At 42.9% G+C, this 17,500-nt stretch overlaps 1 protein-coding gene across 1 annotated transcript in view; it reads left to right on the top strand.

Annotated features, from left to right (window-relative positions):
- The window catches only part of LOC311243944 (nucleolar protein 4-like), a gene marked incomplete at both ends in the record, with an annotated part of 300,165 nt that overhangs the window by 75,185 nt on the left and 207,480 nt on the right, over nucleotides 1–17,500 (top strand).

Raw genomic sequence — 17,500 nt, 5'->3', positions numbered from 1 at the left:
TTTTATTGCCAAGTAAGCTTGCACACATACAAGGAATTTGTCTTTGTCATTTGGTGCATCAACATTAACAGACAATGTCAACACTTACAAAACAAGTAGAATATTAAAGTAGAATAAAATCAAATGGAATATATAAACTAAATTAGAATTAAAATACAATATGATATAGGACAGGGCTGTACAGTTGTGCAGAACCATCTCAAGTTAACAGAATTGAAAGTTCCAAAAGATACGTTCAATACGGTGTGTCAAAATGTTATTCTTCCCTAATATTGTCTTTAGGTTAGCTCAGTCACTTTGTATGCCAGAAGAAAATATTATATTTGTATATGTGTATATATATATATATATATATATATATATTAGGGATGTTCGATATTATCGGCCGACCGATATTATCGGCCGATATCGGCAGTAAAATGTGATATCGGAAAATATCTGTATCGGTAAAAAAAAAAAAAAAAAAATAACAATATTTGTTATATATATATCCAGTGAAATGATTAGTTACCTGAAATTATTCAGTTTTTGGGGGGGGGGAAACCCTGCATATATCGGTATCGGTTGATATCGGTTGATATCGGCATCGGAAATTAAGAGTTGGACAATATCGGAATATCGGTATCGGTAAAAAAGCCAATATCGAGCATCCCTAATATATATATATATATATATATATATTAAGGCTGTCAAAGTTAATGCGTCATTAACACGTTGACGCACAATTCTGTTAACGCCACAGTTTTTTTAACGCACGATTAGCGTTTTAGATTAAATTATTATTATTATTATCTTTTTTTACTAGACTTCACTCGGGTGTATTATTGATACTCTCATTGATACTATGTTTGTTTCTGACTCAAAGTGTGTGTGTGAGTGTGAGAGATAGAGAGAGAGGGGGGGTGGGGGGGGGTGAGAGAGATGAGGAAGGGGCAAGAGAGAAAGAGAGCTGGGAGAGTGTGTGTGAGAGAGAGAGAGAGAGGTGAAGTTCCTAACGTTTTCTTTCCCCTATTATTTCATGCACTTTATTCATTGTTTTAAATTATTAAATTTTTATAATTTATAATTCCGTGATCGTCGTTAAATGATTTATGTAGTATGGGTGATATATAGATAAGAGCAGTTTGCATCGATAATAATAAACAAAAACGCTGAAAGTCACGGCAGCCTCCTCTTACCGTTGGGCGATGATACTGGAGCAAACGGATCCCAGTTATTTGATGGGGATCGAGGAGATCCATTTCCGGTTTGCATAATACTAATACACGCCCAAATCATGTCGATTATTGAGTTATGGCAGCAATCCATATCCATGGTGTGTGGCTAGAGTCCTGGGATGATATGCGAGTGGCCGGACGTATTTAGGAGATGCACCGATATCCAACCGGCATATCCGGTTTGGCAACTCACCGATCATCCACCAGGTGGCAGTATTGAAGCGTTGCAGAGTTGTGCTGAGTCCCACAGCATCAGACAAGGCTCCGTGAGTGAAATATGAATACCATGGCGAAAATATGAAATATGATCAAAATAACGTTGTACGCCGTGATCTGGCAGAATTCGCATGAACTTGAAAACCGTTGTACGATGTTTTTGGCGCAGAAAGTGTTAAAGTAGATAAAAAACAAAAACAAAAAAAAATCCGACTAATTTGCGATTAATCACAAGTTAACTATGGACAATCATGCGATTAATCAGATTAAATATTTTAATCGATTGACAGCACTAATATATATATGAATTTTTTCGATCTATTTTGGGGCTTTTCTGTATTTTTCACCCATCCCAATTTCCCCACTGTCTGTCTGGGGAGGGTGTAGAACTACCACATGTCTCCTCCGATACAGGAGTCGCCAGACCTGACAGCTAGAAGTTTCACTGGGGGAACATAACGCGTGCGGAGGTTCAGGGTATTTCCCCCAGATCCCCTCCCTGCTGAACAGGCGCCCCGACTGACCAGTAGGAGTCGCAGTTTACAACGACCAGGACACATACCCCACCGGCTTCCCACCCGCTAGTAGGGACGAGTGACCAAGCCAGAGGTACCGCTGACAGCTGGATTCGATCCGAGAGTCTCTGCGGTGGTAGACGAGTGCTTAGTCTACTGCGCTACCCAGCTGCACTTTTATTACACTTTTATGAAAGCTGAAAACTATCATCAAACATCGACATCGACATCGTGAAAATGTCTGTTGTTTTCTTTTTACTTAAATCTTTTTCTAGGGTTGTCCTCGACTAAGGACTCTGTCGACTAATCGATTAGTTGATTTCATCGACAAATCTGAACATTTTTACTTTCCCCACATGCAATAATGTAGAGGGAACTATTTAGTGCTCACCAGAGATGTGCTCATCATTTTAAATGTAGTGCTATTTGTTTATGTTTATGTTTATGTTTATTTAGGATCCCCATTAGCTTTTGCACTTGACAAAAGCTATTCTTCCTGGGGTCCGGCACTTACAACAATACAACAATATTCAATACATTACATCATTATCAACATCAATTACATCATCAATTACATCATTATCAACATCATTAACAATCTCATCCTCAGTTAAGGATGATATTGTACAAGATACTTATATATAATACTTTAATATAAAGTATTAAAATCAAATAATTAAAATCAAATAAATAGTGCTTCCTGAGCAGCACTCACTGCTATCAACATAAATACAATTAACAGTCAATTGGTTTTCACCGCTATGCCATAAGGGTTCAGTGCATGCTCGTTAGTAGATGGTATTTAAATTTAAATGTTCTCATCATGACCAGAGATGTGCTCATCATTTTAAATATAGCACCAGAGATGTGCTCATAATTTCCGAAGATTCATTATGGAAAAAAACGGAACAAACTTCTTTCTCTACATCCGTTACTCGCCCTTCAATCTTTCTTTTCATCTTCTTGCCTCTCTTCATCTCCTTCCTGCTCATTCTTTGTCCTTATTTATATGTACCGCTACACTTTGTTAGCTTCATATCACAGCTGTATATATGTACCGCTACACTTTGTTAGCTTCATATCACAGCTGTATATGTACCGCTACACAGGGCCGCCTGGGAGAAATGCGAGGCCCTGTGCGAGATTTAACGTGAGCCCCCCCCCCCCCCCCCCAAAAGGTTAAAAAAAAATATATATATATATATATATATATATATATATATATATATATATATATATATATATATATATATATATATTTTTTTTATATACAGTCAACATATTCTTAAATAATAGCGCTGCCCGAGGCGGGGCATGATACAGTCAACATATAGCAAAAGAGAGAGCGAGAGAGAGCTCCCGTTCTACAGTCAATATACAGTGTACAGAGAGAGAGAGAGAGAGACACATTGGAAAGAAATTGAAATGCTATTTGGCCCTAAACAGAGAGTACACAGTGGCAGAATACCTGAGCACTGTGACTGAAGATCCTTGAGCACAGCCTAGCCATCGAGAAAGGCCGCCATAGGCAGACTGTGTGTGTTAGAAAGAGAGAGAGAGAGAGAGAACATGTGTGTTTGTCATGTGTGTGTGTGTTAGAGAGAGACTAGAGCATGTATGAGAGATTCAAAAGGACAAAGATCAACACTTAAATCCAAGAGAGAGAGAGAGAGAGAGAGACACATTGGAAAGAAATTGAAATGCTATTTGGCCCTAAACAGAGAGTACACAGTGGCAGAATACCTGAGCACTGTGACTGAAGATCCTTGAGCACAGCCTAGCCATCGAGAAAGGCCGCCATAGGCAGACTGTGTGTGTTAGAAAGAGAGAGAGAGAGAGAGAGAGAACATGTGTGTTTGTCATGTGTGTGTGTGTTAGAGAGAGACTAGAGCATGTATGAGAGATCCAAAAAGACAAAGATCAACACTTAAATCCAACAAGAAGAGGGTCTATACCAGAGAAACCAAAGCAGCAAGGAGCCAATGGCCGACATCAGCTAAATAGGCTAGCCAGGTACTGTGACACCAGGCCACACACAGCTTTGGCCAACGGCCCAACGCTACCCAAGCTACACAAACGACCATTCACACACAGCACATGTCGTATCTCCAAATGTTGTGAAGTAGCATATGTTTTGCCTGGAAAAAAACATCGTTATTAACAAAACATTCGGGAGGGGAAGGAAGGAAGAGTGGGGTAATGTCATGACATCTTACCTGCACGAGGAACGCAGGGCGAAAGGCCGCAACACAGGTCTCCACGTTGACGAAAGGCCTCTCGCTGTCGGGACAAATAAGCTATGGCCAGAGCCTTGTCATGGTGCAGGCCCGACTACATCTTCTGTCAAAGATGATGTCATAGTCAGAGTGCCAGGGCCTGCTATTCTCAAGGCTAACTGATAGCATCAAACGAACGTTCCCAGCTGACGCTAAACAGCTAACTGGCTAACAGTTAGCTCAATCAGGCACCTGGCTGTATGTAGCCGCATAGCTTGCTTCTGCGTTCTGCAAGCTATGCGGCTACATACAGCCAGGTGCTCTCACCAGGCACACACCGTTAGCTACTAGTAGTACTATATTAGCTAGTCGACCAGTTTGGCTCCAGAGAGAGAGAAAGAGAGATAGGTCAGGTCCACGGCGGGAATATAATCATAGGTTGACTCACCATAACGCAGTATCAACGCGGCGCCAATGGTAAAGTTGGAAGGAGACTTTCTTGGCCCACGGTGTAATTTCTTCTTCTTCTTCTTCGAGTACTTTCCGGCAGACTGGACACCTTTCGGCGTATTGCTGCCTAACAGATTTATCTGCTCACAAGTTCTCTTCTCCTTCTTTTGAAAAGACATCCACTCGCCTCGCCTCGCTCCTCTGAATAGGTTAGCTAACGCTAGTTAGCCTTTAGCTAAGCTAGCTACTAGCCGACATCATCATGGCTATACCATGACAAGGCTCCGGCCATTTGTCCCGCTAGCGAGAGGCCTTTCGTCAACGTTCCTTGGTGACCGACCGACTGATAATGACCGACCTCTTTCTTCGTCTTGGCTGGCATAACTAAGCATAATAGTCAAAAGCTGCACGCGCGAAATAGTCAAACGCAGCTGACTCACGCCGGCGTACTACACATGATGTAAGTAAAACCACTCCCTTCGTTGAAACCAATAGTATGTCTGCTGCAGAACCCCAGAGGCTGAGCTCCAATAGTGAGTATGTCTGCAGGACTGCAGACCCAGGAACAAGTCAGACACATTCTACAAACGTGTCTAATGTGAAATATATAAGCATATAAGCAAAACTAGATTTAAAAAAAAAAAAAAAAAAAAAAAAAAAAATATTAATTTTTTTTTAATTTTTATTTTGCGAGGCCCCCCTTCCCGCGAGGCCCTGTGCGACCGCACTGCTCGCACACCCCCTGAGGCGGCCCTGCCGCTACACTTTGTTAGCTTCATATCACAGCTGTATATATGTACCGCTACACTTTGTTAGCTTCATATCACAGCTGTATATGTACCGCTACACTTTGTTAGCTTCATATCACAGCTGTACCGGTACACTTTGTTAGCTTCATATCATAGCTGTATATGTACCGCTACACTTTGTTAGCTTCATATCACAGCTGTATATATGTACCACTACACTTTGTTAGCTTCATATCACAGCTGTATATGTACCGCTATGCGTTGTTAGCTTCATATCACATGTATATGGACCGCTACACTTTGTTAGCTTCATATCACAGCTGTATATGTACCGCTATGCTTTATTAGCTTCATATCACAGCTGTATATGGGCCGCTACGCTTTGTTAGCTTCATATCACATGTGTATATTTACCGCTACGCTTTGTTAGCTTCATATCACAGCTGTATATGTACCGCTACGCTTTGTTAGCTTCATATCACATGTGTATATTTACCGCTACGCTTTGTTAGCTTCATATCACAGCTGTATATGTACCGCTACGGGTTGCTTCATATCACAGCCAGGGAAATTAACATAGACTGAAATTTACTTTAGATCTCCCGGGTGATGGTACGTCATGTAATTAAATTTGACTTAGTCTGAATCATTTCATATTACCTGTCAAACACTTAGCCCGAAGTTGTTGAAATGGTCCGACTTCTCAAAATGTTAACAGAGAGTCTGTCTGTTTACTCTGTGCGACATGTTGAATCGAATGCAGCTTCGAGTGAAAATAAAAAATAATTACGTTCTAATCAAGATGTCAGCCCCCTAGAAAACCGATAGCTTCTCAGTAGACATTTTGAGAAGTTGGACCATTTCAACAACTTTGGGGTACGTGGTTGACAAGTAAGTTACCCAGATTTTATGTTAGACAGTTGGGAATCAGCAAACACCACCCCTGTTTTTACACAGCGTCTGTTTCATAACATGCGTCTGATCTGTTGCCTAATATTCGGCGTGTTCTCTCTCTCTCTTCCTCTTCTGTCGGTGTTTATTCCTCTTTTCGTCGGCTCTGTGGGGAGACGCCGGTATCGTCCCTTTAACAGATGTTGGTCTCGCTCTATAGTTGCACTGGAATCAGGCGGATACAGACTCGTTTTCTTATTTAGAATGATCTGGAATCAGCCTGATGATACAGACTCTGCTTCTTATTTAGAATGTTCTGGAATCAGGCGGATACAGACTCGTTTTCTTATTTAGAATGTTCTGGAATCAGGCGGATACAGACTCTCTGTTTCTTATTTAGAATGATCTGAAATCAGCCTGATGATACAGACTCTCTGTTTCTTATTTAGAATGATCTGGAATCAGCCTGATGATACAGACTCTGCTTCTTATTTAGAATGTTCTGGAATCAGACGGATACAGACTCTCTGTTTCTTATTTAGAATGATCTGGAATCAGCCTGATGATACAGACTCTGCTTCTTATTTAGAATGTTCTGGAATCAGACGGATGGTCATATCAGATGAAAAGCAGTTGATATCTAAATATATTAGGAACTAAAATAAAACATTGTCTTACTCGTAAAATGTTCTTATTAGTTTGAGGTCAGAGCAATAACGTTTTGTTAAAGGGGAACTATCTTATAAATTGCCTTTTCCAGTGTTTAGCATTGTTTTCTAGCAATGTGGGGTTGTATCAACACTATCTATGTTCCAAATAAAAAATGTTGCGCATTCCTCCAGTTCAGATGAGACAAGGTCCTACCCCACTGAACCAAGCTATTCTGATTTGACTGGTTCACCAACGTGAATTAGGCACTGATCTGCATATCTCAGCCCCTGGTTGTAGCCACCGCCCACAATCAACAATTCGCTCAACAACGGAGCAAATTGAAATAATGCGAAAGCGGTTTCCCTGTCACTGACACTTCCTCAAACAGGTTGACGTGACGCGAGTGCTGATAGAGAGAGAGCGAGAACGAGCGAGAGAGAGAGAGAGGGAGAGACAGACAGATAGAGAGAGGGAGAGAGAGGCTCTCATACGGTGCAACTTGAGTCGTCTCGGAGCATTTACACACACTCCCGACTGTGTGTGTGTGTGTGGGGAAACAAACACACGCACGCTCTCGGAGCATCTCTCCTCTCTCTCTCTCCCTCACACTATCTGTCTCTCTCTCTCTCTCTCTCTCTCTCTCTCTCCCTCTCTATCTCTCTCTCTCGCTCGCTCGCTTGTTCTCTCTCGCTCTCTCTCGCTCTCTCTCTATCAGCACTCAAAATATTGTAGCGCACACGCACACTCCCATGCGTATTCCGATCTGTGCAATAATATTCACGGGTGTATATATTGTCATTTGAAACATGTTACCAATGCATTGTCCAGTGGGAAATTATTTAGTCTCCCTCTCTATCTCTCTATCTCTCTCTCTGTCTGCCAGTGCAGACTGTGAGTGACTGTCATACAGCGCATTGCGAGTATGGGCGGAGCCCAGCCAAAACCAGGTTGGAATCTGGAAGTGCAGAAAATGCTGCTCTAGAGGACTTGATTAGAAATACAAAACAATGATTTTTTGTAGGGAAAAAACCTTACAGATGTGTTCCATAGACTCACAGGAATTGTGTAAAATTGCCCAGATTGTGAAAGAAATAGTAAGATAGTTCCCCTTTAACCTGTTAAGCCTACACAATTTTTGTTTTATAAAGAATATTTAATAAAAGATTAGGGATATTTTCAAGGACATTGGTCTAGTCCTATTTTAAATCTCATACTGGTCTAGTCCTATTTTAAATCTCATACTGGTCTTGTCCTATTTTAAATGTCATACTGGTCTAGTCCTATTTTAAATCTCATACTGGTCTTGTCCTATTTTAAATGTCATACTGGTCTAGTCCTATTTTAAATCTCATACTGGTCTAGTCCTATTTTAGATGCCATACTGGTCTAATCCTATTTTAGATGTCATACTGGTCTAGTCCTATTTTAAATCTCATACTGGTCTAATCCTATTTTAGATGTCATACTGATGTCTGTCTGTCTGCAGGACATCAAGTTTGTGCTCTTTTATCTCATCTTCTCATCTGCTATTGAAGATGTTAAAATAGGCCATAAGGTGAACCCCGTTATCGTTTCATCCCGTTCCCACCTCGGGGGACTATGACATTTTCACTCTGGGTGAAAGATATATTTGTGTAGATTTAGGAATAAAAAGGAATTCTCCATCTACAATCCTGCCGGTTTTGCGCAATTATACTTTTAAAGTCGGGACTAGATCTTTCCTCGTGAACGGATACTTTGGTCATTGCGTAGATATATTTGATGTACAGTAAGTGGTGCAAGTTCTGTCACGTGTCTTGCGCTCGACCAATAGCAGCCGTTTTGTTGCCAGGTTACGGACAAGGGATGACAACAAAGTTAAACTAGCAGTAGCATGGAATCCACGGAGTACATATCTACGAGTACAGAAGAGGACGAAAATGGACAAAAAACACCTTCTAAAGTTCGCAAAAAGGTTTCTAAACAATGTTATATGCATCTCATGTCCGTTCAGAAAGAAAGTGTACAAGATTTTACACAGACACGGTGGGATAGATATAGAAACTGCGTTGAACGGTGGCTTAACTTGCCAGGCGAGAATCATACCATTGTGGAGACATACAAACATTGTTTAGAGATCGAGTTTGCCAATGTTCCTGGAGATGCTGGTTTTCACCCTACGTTTTATCGACAAAAAGCGTTTGGATACAGCTGAGAAACGGGCCACAACGTGTTCTGATTGATTGAAAACTTTATTAACAGATTGCAGAATGGGTACAGTACAGCTTAATACATACAATTGTTAAGGGGATGCAGACCAGAGAAAGACTTTCGTCTTGTTTACATCAGGGTCCCCCATTTTCAATTCATCATAACATATATGACATACATGACATACAGATAGACAGTACTGCTACATCTATACATTTATGACATACCAGATTTGCAAATACAGTACTGTTTGTGATACGAAAATAGTCCAGAAAAAAGAGTATATACATTTGACGTAGAAACTGTACATTGGAGGAGGTTGGGTAGGTGGGGGGGGGGTGGGGGGGACTGTACATTGGAGGTGGTTGGGTGGGGGGGGGGTTGGGTAGGAGTGGTGGGTGGGGGACACTGTACAACTGTACAAGCAAAACTGTACATTGGAATATTGACAAGACCATACTTGGTAATTTACTGTACATTGGAGGGGGTTGTGTTAGGACATTTACAGGGGCCAGTTTCGAATTGCAGTCTCCCGTAGAGTGTTTTTGAATGAATGAATGAATGAAAACTTTATTTAACAGATTGCAGAATGGGTACAATACAGTACGGCTCAATACATACAATTGTTAAGGGGGTGCAGACCTGAGAAAGACGTTTGTCTTGTTTCCATCAGGGTCCCCCCCATTTTCAATTCATATAGACATTTATGACATACACAACATACATGACATTTATGGCATAGGGACATATAGGTATTTAGTACTGATACATTTGTGACATAAGCGGTATTCAAATATACAGTACTGTTACCCCTAGATCCTGACAGAGTATATACATATGATGGGGAGGGGACTGTACATTAGGAGGGGGTGGGTGGGTGGGAGGGAAATATACATACGGCGGGGAGGGGATATATACTGTACATGCGGTGGGGAGGAGACTGTCTATTAGGAGGTGGTGGGGGTTTTGGGCATTTACGGTGGCCAGTTTCGAATTGCAGCCTCCCGTAGGTGCTCTTTAAGAGCGGTTTTGAATGTGGGCAGGGATTCACATTCCTTTACAGCTTTGGGTAGGGCGTTCCACATTGTTGTGGCATAATTGCGAAACGTGTTTAGTCCCTTGTTTGAGCCGAATCTGGGTTTAACATGATTTGTTGAGCTTCCTCTGGTGTAGTGGTTGTGGTATTCACTGACCTTTGGGAAGTATTTTGACATGTACATGGGCACCCCGGTCGTATAGTGTATCTTGTAGACCAGGCCCATTGCAAGTTGCTGTACTCTGTCGTCTACTCTAAGCCATCCTAGGTTGTCAAAGTGGGCAGGGGTGAGGTGGGTTCTGGGGTTCAGGTCAAGTAGTAGTCTGACCAGTTTGTTTTGTGATGTTTTATAATTTTGTTTTAAGCGCCTTTGAGGTGCTTTGGTACCATGAGGTGCACGCATAGTCATAGTACCCTTGAATGAGTGCTCCTGCCAGAGTCTTCAGGGTATTCTTGTTTACCAGAGAGGAGATCCGGTACAAGAATCTAGTTTGTTGGTTGACTTTTTTTATTACATTGGATGCCATTTTGTCACAGGAAAGATTTGCCTCTAGGATGGAACCCAGGTAGGTAATTTCGTCTTTCCTTGTGACAATATTGTCACCCACTGTAACTGAGAAGCCGTCGGTCTTGCTGAGTTTGTTATTTGAACCGAAGAGAATGGACTCTGTTTTGCCCATGTGTAATGATAGTTTGTTATCAGCGAGCCATATGCAGATTTTGCCTAGTTCCGTGCTGAGGGTTTTTTCAACATGAAACTTGTTCTTGTCAGAGACCAGCAGGGCTGAGTCGTCCGCAAACAGGAACAAGTTGCAGTCACATGCTGACGACATGTCATTTGCATAAATTAGGAAGAGTAGCGGTCCTAGTATGCTTCCTTGTGGAACACCACAGCTCACTGTGAGGGGGGGGGGGTAGAGTACCGTTTACCTCTACCATCTGTTCTCTCCCCTCCAGGTAGGATTGCATCCAGCTCACTGATAAGCTATCAAAACCAATTGCTTTTAGCTTGTCCATTAGAATGGAGTGATTGACAGTGTCGAAGGCCTTTTGTAGGTCCAGCATGACCATGCCGCAGTATTTGCCCGCGTCCACCTCTTGTTTGATGTGGTCGTTCAAATAGAGGAGGCATGTGTCAGTGGAGTGGGACGTTCTGAAGCCAGATTGGAATTCGTAGATTAGATTTTTTTCCGCCAGGTACTTTTCGACCTGTTCGTAGACTATTTTCTCCATGACTTTCGAGATGGAGGTAAGAATAGAAACAGGGCGGTAGTTGCCTGGGTCTAATTTGCTGCCCTTTTTGTGCAGAGGGGTCACTCTCGCAATTTTGAAGTCCTTGGGGACGTGCCCCTGTTTTATAGAGAGGTTTATTATGTGTGTGATGACTGGGGTGATGGCGGCTGCTGCGTCTCTGAGGAATTTGGAGGGGATGTTGTCATGGCCAGTGGCCTTGTTAGGTTGGAGGGCGCTCAAATTTTTGAGTACCTCATCGGTTGTTACCATTTCAAGTTTGAAGTCGTCTTTGTGGACCCCTAGGTTTTTGTAGTATGCTACTATGTGTTCTACCCCATAATGCCCTGAGTGGGAGGGTAGTTTGTTTACCAGTGTTGTGGCTATGTTTGTGAAAAAGATGTTTAAGTAATTGGCTACATCCAGCTTGTCTGTGATGAGCGTGTTGTCCATCTTTATGTTTATGTTTGAGAATCTGGTTTTAAGTTTTTTACTGCAGCCTAGTTGATTATTGAGTAATTTCCAAAGTTCGCAGGGTTTGTTTTTGTTTTCCTCAGTTTTGTCGTTGATGAAATTTCTTTTTGCGGTTCTGATCATGGTGTTTACGTCATTTCTTAGTCTGTTTCTTTGAATTTTTTGTTCAACCACGTGGGCTTGGAGTTCACTGTTTTTTTATTTTTGGAAAGCTTTGTCTGACTTTTATGAAGTTCAGAGCATTTTTTGTCTCTGGTTTTCATAGCGGCCAGTATTTCAGTGTGCATCCATGCCTCAGCGCGATTTTTAACCCTGGTGGTTCTTATGGGTGCCATGTTGTTGAGTATTTCTGTGAATTTGGTTTTGAATCCAAGCCATGTTTCTTCAACCTGTGTACCACTGAGTTCATCTGACCAGTCCAAGCTCCCCAGTTCTAGGTTAAAGGCCTCTCTAGAGTAAGTTTTGAGGTCTCTTGATGTGACTGTTTTGTGACAGCCGGCCTTCTGTTTTAGCTTTTTGCGGGTACAGAAAATCATATAATGATCACTTAACCCGCATGCTATCACCCCTTTATTGGAGATCATTGACTTGTCAGAGGTCAAAATGAGGTCAATGGGGGTTTGTGTCGAATCGCATACCCTTGTGGGTTGGGTGATTAGCTGGCTGAAACCGTGCAGATCAGAAAATCTACTGAAGGCCTTGAAGACGGGTGCTGCTTTACGCAGCATATCCGTGTTCCAGTCCCCAATACGAATTTCTTCTACCCCCTCCACCCCAGCTAAACACCCATCAAGTGTGTCATAAAAGCCACTCTGTTCTGGTGGTCTATAGATTGTGCCTACTATTACTGGTTTCGCCCTGTCTGGGTAGTGGGTAGTGATTCACATTCCTTTACAGCTTTGGGTAGGGCGTTCCACATTGATGTGGCATAATTGCGAAACGTGTTTAGTCCCTTGTTTGAGCCGAATCTGCAGCTCAAGATGTGGATACACTATTTGATGCTGTGCTGAGAGACAGTTTAGCTGTTTTTTAATAGTTTACATAACTAGCATTCTAGTTTTCTTCAGATACTGTATGCCATCTAGTTGTATTGTTTTACAGTGATGTTTGTGTAGCTCTGCTAGTTATATAGCTTTCAGAACCAAAGCTTGTTACCCTCACCTCTTTATCCCCCCACACACAGTAGGACAATATAGCTAGCATGCACCCCTGGGGGAGGGGGGAGCTAACTAGATGGCATACAGTATCTGAAGAATGTAAACTATAAAAACACAGAAACTGTCTCTCAGCACAGCATCAAATAGTCTATTTTTCATATTAGTGTAGCTAGGCTTAGGTGTCATTAGCCCTTGGCACCAATGTGTGTTCAGCACTTATTGGGATCTATTGGGGTTGTGACTCTACAAGTGCCTTTCATGGCAAGGGCAAGAGGAAAACATTTTCTGTTGCTTGTGAGAAAAAGGAGTACCTGACGGCATTTACAGAACTGGGTAGCAGTTTTACCCTAGACCAGTCTACCTTTGATGGTCTTAGCAAATGTGTGCCACCTATCAGCTAAGAATGTGAATGATGCAAGATATAAAGCATTCTGCATGGCGTCATCGGCTTTGCCAGAACTCTCTATGCCCCCGACAAGTGACGCCTTGTACAGTACCAACACTGCAAAATGGCAAATTACCAAGCAGCTATAATGAGGCATTCATTAAAAGCTGTAATGTGTGCCCCTTCACCTGTTGGCAATAGGTGGCACGTCGAGGATGGGGAGTTAACAGTGACCTGGATGACTACAAATCCGGCCACTGATAGTGTGTTGCAGGCATAGGCGGCGCGTATATTAAGGCTAGGGGCGCAGCTATGCCTACCCAGAATATTATGCTCGGAATCTTGAAATGTATATAATATATATGCGCAGGCTGCTGGCTAGTGTGTGTCTTGTGCTGCAGCCGGCTCGCTGGCCGAGGTGTCAACGACGAAGGTGTCAATCGGTGGCAGCGTTTAACATTCCAGGTATACAGGCAGTAACCAATCACGCATAGGCTCAGGTTAAATAATGTGGCCAATCACATCATTCACATGATCATCCTGATCCCGCAGGCCTGGCAGAGTAAAGCAAACATCTGTGTTCTGAATTTCAGCCCGCCGATCGCTTTGTAGAGAAGCGAGGAGGCATAACTAGCGATCACCTGAGGCTGTATGTTGTTTTATCTTGGCAAACAAGGGCTTGCTCTAAGAGGACATGATGAGAGTCCGAGTTCATCAAATCGTGGAAACTTTTTAGAGCTACTGTATGTACATTGTTTTCAAAGCATGATGAGATCTAAATTACGAAAAACGTTCACTTCATTGCAACTTGTGATTCAATTCTCACCAAGACGAAACGTCGCATTTATCTGCATTAAGGTAAGACAATGGTTCATATATTATTGGATGCCTTCATTTGAACACTTAATTTGCACTATATATAAATGAGTGGGGCTCGCTGTAGTATAGCCTAGTAGTGTGTGTGTATATGAAATCAGAACCTGGACAGTTTGCAATCTCTCTTTGTGAATGGTAGAGTTGTGTCATCACCCACCCATGTCCTATCAACATGCCTTTCCTTTACCCCTCCTCTCTCTCATCGATCTAACCTCTCCTTTATCCTTTCCTGGGCTTCCTGTGACACTGTGAACCTTCTCTCCTCTCCTCTCCTTACCTCTCTTCTCTCTCCTCTTCTCTCCTCTCATCTCTCCTCATCTCCTCTCATCTCTCCTCCCCTCCTCATCTCATCTCTCATCTCTCCTCCCCTCTCCTTCTCTTCTCTTCTCTCCTCTTCCTTTGTCTTGTCTCCTCTTCTCTCCTCTCTTCCTCTCTCCTCTCATCTCCTCTGCTCTCATCTTCTCTCCTCTCCTCCTCTCGTCTCCTCTGCTCTCCTTTTATCTCCTCTCGCCGCTCTTCTCCTCGTCTCCTCTGCTCTTCTCTCCTCTCATCTCTCCTCTCTTCTCTGCTCTCCTCTTCTTTCCTCTCTCCTCTCCTCTCCTCTCCTCTCATCTCTCCTCTCTTCTCTGCTCTCCTCTTCTTTCCTCTCCTCTCCTCTGCTCTCCTCTGCTCCTCTTCTTTCCTCTCTCCTCTCCTCTCCTCTGCTCTCCTCCTCTCTCCTCTCCTCTCCTCTTCTATTCTCTCCTCTCCTCTCGTCTCTGCTATCCTTTTATCTCCTCTCCTCTCTTCCCCTCATCTCCTCTGCTCTTCTCTCCTCTCCTCTCCTATCCCCTGCTCTCCTTCTCTCTCCTCTGCTCTCCTCTTCTTTCCTCTCTTCTCTCCTCATCTCTTCTCCTCTCCTCTCCTCTTCTCTCCACTCCTCTCATCTCGCCTTTCTTCTCCTGTTGTCTTCTCTAACTATAGTGTTTACCAGAGACGTGCTTCTTCATTTTGAAGGAAACATCTCATACAGCATGGAGAAAAGTATTTTAACTAGGGATGTCCGATGATATCGGCCGATATTGGCATTCAAATGTAATATCGGAAATTATCGGTATCGGTTGTCAAATTTAAATTTAAATTTTATTTAATTAAACTTTTTTTTACATTTATTTACCCAGGTAAGCAAGTAAGAAAAAATTCTTATTTTATTTATTGTCAAAAGTATGCATAATGTTGTGTTAATTCCACGACAAGAGATATGTAATGTTAATTACCTGAAATTATTCCGTTTTTTGGGGGGGGGGGGGGGGGGGGGACCCCGCATATATCGGTATCGGTTGATATCACTATCAGAAATTAAGAGTTGGACAATATTGGTATATCGGATATCGGTAAAAAAGCCAATATCGAACATCCCTAATTTGAACTATGGCTGTGTCTGAAAACCCAGCAGTATGATTTTTTCAGTATGGAGGTTCAGTCTTCTTTTTGATGGTTGAGTAGGCATTATTTTGGTACCCCTTTAGTAATCTTAAAATCGCAGGATGTCTACTGTCTTCCGTAGACTGTCTATCGGGGAAGATACTCCACTCCTTCTACCGGAGATAAGACGAGATGAGAACAAAGGGAATGGTGGCGCGTTCAAACGAAAGCACAGAGAAAGGAGAAGTGGAATCAGGAACAGACTAAAAAGTTCTGCTTACCGGCCATCGATTCTGTTGGTGAATGTTCAATCGCTGGAGAACAAGATGGATGATCTCAGGGCAAGGATTAGATTCCAACGGGACATGAGGGACTGTAACATCCTATGTTTCACGGAGACATGGTTGAAGCCCTCAACACCAGATCAAAACATCATCTCGTCTGATTCCTTCTCTGTCTTCCGCACTGACCGAACAGAAGAGTCCGGAAAGTCCAAAGGAGGGGGGTCTGCTTCCTTACAGACAATGGCTGGTGTAGCCCCAAGGAGGTGAAGATTCTTTCCCGCTCCTGTTCGCCAGACCTCGAACATCTGTCCATTCTATGTCGTCCGTTCTGTCTCCCCCGGGAATTCACAGCCATAATCATCACAGCAGTATATATCCCACCTCAAACAGATACCACCAAAGCTCTGGCAGACCTACAGGACTCATTGAACCAGCACCAAATCAAGCATCCAGACCATCCATGATCGTAGCTGGCGACTTCAATAAGGCAAATCTAAAAAAAAAGTGATGCCAAACTTCTACCAGCACATTACATGCACCACTAGGGGAGGGACGACGCTAGATCACTGCTACACCCCTTTCAAGAAGGGCTATAAGGCAGTACTGGCTCCACCACTAGGTAAATCCGACCATGACGCCATTTTCCTCATGCCCGGATATAAACAAAAGAGCCTGAGAGGCTGTTGTGTCGCGAGAGGTGAAGCAGTGGTCCGAGAGTTCAGAGGCCACGTTACAAGACGCACTGGATGACGTCGACTGGGACATGCTCCGGTCGAGCTCCAGTGACGTCAGTGAATTTGCGGATGTTGTGGTTAGCTTCATAGCAACGTTAGCTAACAGTATCGTCCCCACGAAGACTGTTCGTGTTTTTCCGAACCAGAAACCGTGGGTTGACAACTCCATCCACAAGCCTTCCAGTGGCCCTGAAAAACATTGAAGAGGGGGGAAGCTTTAGACGTGCCACAAAGAAATGGCTAGCCAGTGAATTGTAGAGTAGCCACGGCGTATCTGTTAGTCTCTTGATAGTATGTTGAAGTGAAATACAGGTTAATGTTTTATGGGGTTGCTATATGTTTTATTATGATGCTCTATGTTTTTATTATGATGCTCTATGTTTTATGATGTCTGTCCATGTCCAAAATCAGGGACCATGATGGAAATAAGTGCTTGCACTTTCTCATGTTTTTATCCCTTGGATGCTGTCTTTTACTCTACAATAAAAATGTATCAATCAATAAATCCGAGTAGCCCTGAATGCTCGCACTGCTGCTTACAACTCGGGCCGAGCATCGGGAAATACGGACGAGTATAAGGCAACAGCTTACAGGTTACGCAAAGAAGTGAGGGTTTAAAAACGGAGATATGCGAATAAGATGGAGACACAGACCCAGAACGACACAAGTGGCTTATGGCGGGGGATGATTTATGATTATAAAGTCAGCCCCTCCTCAATCGTGAGTGCCAATGCCTTTCTTGTGGATGAACTCCTCCTTTTACGCCAGGTTTGGGGCGAGCAGTGACGACATTAGCTCACCGGCTGGCTGGCGACGCCGGCTGCC

Source organism: Notolepis coatsorum (genome assembly GCF_963971535.1).
Source record: "Notolepis coatsorum genome assembly, chromosome: 17".
NCBI classification, from domain to species: Eukaryota; Metazoa; Chordata; class Actinopteri; order Aulopiformes; family Paralepididae; genus Notolepis; species Notolepis coatsorum.
The sequence above is the reverse complement of the archived record's forward strand: the minus strand, read 5'-3'. Positions and strand labels throughout refer to the sequence as shown.